This window comes from Hylobates moloch, unplaced genomic scaffold, assembly GCF_009828535.3.
Source record: "Hylobates moloch isolate HMO894 unplaced genomic scaffold, HMol_V3 SCAFFOLD_15, whole genome shotgun sequence".
NCBI classification, from domain to species: Eukaryota; Metazoa; Chordata; class Mammalia; order Primates; family Hylobatidae; genus Hylobates; species Hylobates moloch.
This window is the reverse complement of record NW_026652290.1, coordinates 41,392,156-41,395,311: the sequence shown is the minus strand read 5'-3', so window position 1 is coordinate 41,395,311 and position 3,156 is coordinate 41,392,156. Positions and strand designations below refer to the sequence as shown.

Genomic DNA, 3,156 nt, shown 5'->3' with positions numbered 1-3,156 from the left:
TTTTGTATTTTTTGTAGAGACAGGTTTCACCGTATTAGCCAGGATGGTCTCGATCTCCTGACCTCGTGATCCGCCTGCCTCGGCCTCCCGAAGTGCTGGGATTACAGGCACGAGCCACCGCGCCCGGCCCACCTGGCTAATTTTTGCATTTTTAGTAGAGACAGAGTTTTGCCATGTTGACCAGGCTGGTCTCAAACTCCTGACCTTAGGTGATCCGCCCGCCTGAGCCTCCCGAAGTGCTGGGATTATAGGCGTGAGCCACCATGTCCAACCCAGTGTTTTATTAGGATTCAAACCACTTAGGGCTTAGCCTTTTGACAGAAAGGAAACTGATTAAATTGTTACCTCCCTTTTTCTCCCCTAAGGGAGTTCAATCTTTGCCTGCTCAGCTTCTACTCTGCTCTCCTCTCCTTTATTTATTTATTAGAGGCAGGGCCTCGCTCCGTCGCCGAGGATGGAGTGCAGTGGCGTGATCGCAGCTCACTGCAGCCCCCAACTCCTGGGCTCAATCGATCTTCCCACCTCAGCCTTCCAAGTAGCTGGGACTACAGACATGTACCACCACACCCAGCTAATTTTTTTTTCTATTTTCCATAGAGACAGGGTCTCACTATGTTGCCCAAGGTGGTCACAGGCTCTCAAAGTGTTGGGATTATAGGTTTGAGCCACCATGTCTGACCTCTCCTCTACTTTAAATAAAGAACTGCCTTTTTCACCCAGTTTGTGGACTTTTTGTGACACAGAATGGGAGGAAAGATAAAGATGAGAGGACAGGAGAGGTGAATGGAAGTGCAGAAGGACTGGGTGACCATTTGAGTGAGCAGAAGCACCAAATAAATAAATAAATAAATAAATAAACAAACAAACAAACAAATAAATAAAATAAGAAGAAGCCAGAAAAAGGCTAAGTAGAGTTACTCAGTGCAGAGAGTGTGGGAGGATGTAGAGACATGGGAAAATATTGCCCCACTGGCTGTTGGATTGATGGAAGCACGGTCTCACAGTGAGAACCCCAGAGCAGTTTCAGAGGAGAGAGAATCGGAAAGAAAAGGAAAAGGCATTTGAAGAGAGGCTGGGTCAGTGGTTTTCACCGTGTGTTGAAGATTGTGTGTCCCTGGGACCCTTCAGGGCACCTGCATGCCTGCAAGTATTTTCACCATGACAGGAAGCTATTATCTGCCTTTTTTACTCTCTCCCTCACGATCAGTGTACTAGAAACCATCCGATGTGTGATATTGCTACTGGCAGAGTACAGAAGCAGCTCAGAGAACCCAGCTGTCTTCTATTAAGCCAGACATTGAAAAGATTTGCAAACATGTAAAACAATTCTACTCTTCCTGTTAAAGTTTTTTTAATACAGCCTTTTTTCAATAAAAATGTGTTACTTATCTTAACCAATGGATTTATTGTTTTTAAAGTGAATTAATAAAGATAATTTTTAAATTCTCAGCTCTGATTTCTAACAGAGTGTATTAGTCTGTTTTCATGCTGCTGATAAAGACATACCAGAGACTAGGTAATTTATAAAGAGAAAGAGGTTTAATGAGCTCACAGTTCCACGTGATGGAGGAGGTCTCACAATCGTGGCAGAAGGAAGGGACGTCTCACATGGCGGCAGGCAAGAGAGAATGAGAGCCAAGTGAAAGGGGAAAGCCCTTATAAAACCATCAGATCTCATGAGACTTATCACTACCACAAGAACAGTATGGGGGAAACTGCCCCTATGATTCAATTATCTCCCACTGGATCCCTCCCATAATTCCAACACGTGGAAATTATGGGAGCTGCAATTCAAGATGAGATTTGGGTGGGGACACAGCCAAACCATATCATAAAGTAAATAGCATTAGATGGAAGGCACATACACAAAAACTCTTGAGTTCCTCAATTTTATTTGATTTTGGGGAGTCTAGTCTTATTTATTGGTTACTCAAAAGAAAAGAATCCCGTTTTTGGCTGGACTCAGAAGTTGAAGCTCACAGAGAGGACAGTGTGCCTCTCTTCGCAATCTGTTCCTGGAGTTTGTCTTTGGCCTCCTTCATTCTCTCGGCCAAAAGTTCAGCGTATTTTGCAGCCACTTCCTCATTTTTCTTAGTACACTGTTTCTTCAGAGCAATACGCCAGCATTTGTGTTGCAAGACACATGGAGTAACAAGAAGTTGAATCTTGGGTGCTTTGGTCCCAGCTTTTTTGCCTTCTTTAAGGGCTTTCTTAACAACAGATTGGTGGACATTATCTTCTTTAGAGAGACTGAAAAGTCTGTGGATTCTGCTAGCTCTTTTGGGCCCCAGGTGATGATGCTCCACAGTATCAGTCAGTACAGGAATATCCTTCTATCCTCTTTTTTTTTTTTTTTTTTTTTTTTAAAAAAAAAAAAGTTTAGAAAGCTCAGATTGGCATCCACAATGCAACTGCAAACAGCTTCGTGCTTCTTGCCCCAGTTCTCCTTGGTTTGTAACAGGAATGCCCCTTGCTCCATAGTACACAGATCCAGCCATGAGTCAAGACACCCTGCTTCATGGGAAAGCTTGTTTGTCATTCCTGTCACTGATTCCCATCACAGAACCTTTCCATTCTTCACCCAGAGCGTCAGCAGCAACTTCTGTGGCTGTATACTTCTCATAAAAAATACAAAGTTTGCATTCCTCATCCATTTCAAGGAGCTTCTGGCAGTCGACAGCTAGAAAGGAGACGTTCAGCTTCATTTTGAAGCGACTGATTGCCTCTGAGGTGCCTCGAAAAAGAGCCCTCGATAATTTTAAAGAGTGAGACCAAAATGTTTGAGAATTGCTGGTGTAGGTTATAAAATTGGACCCCTTTTTTGTGCTTTTTGAGGGATTCAAATAAAAGCTGGGCCATGTGGGCTCTTCATTCTTTGGGATCAGCCATAAGAACCCAAAAGAGGAGAAAAACAGACACAAACATTATCCATCATTATTATTATTATTATATGGACAGTAATCAGAAAAAGACTGAATATGCAACATAGTCAGGATTATTTGGAAAACCAGGCATTGCCCAAAGATTTCATTGACAGTTTGCATGTTTGTATGTTACTGGAACACGTTGGTACAGTTGTCACTGGGAGATACAGCACTTAACTTTTAACAAAGGGTCTCTCAAACTAGGATTCCAGAGATATATCTCAGGGGTCAC

The 3,156-nt window shown here is 42.9% G+C and overlaps 1 pseudogene; it reads right to left on the bottom strand.

Annotated features, from left to right (window-relative positions):
- Positions 1 to 1,919: 1,919 nt before the first annotated feature.
- On the bottom strand, positions 1,920 to 2,705 carry LOC116484219 (small ribosomal subunit protein eS6-like; annotated as a pseudogene).
- Positions 2,706 to 3,156: the final 451 nt, after the last annotated feature.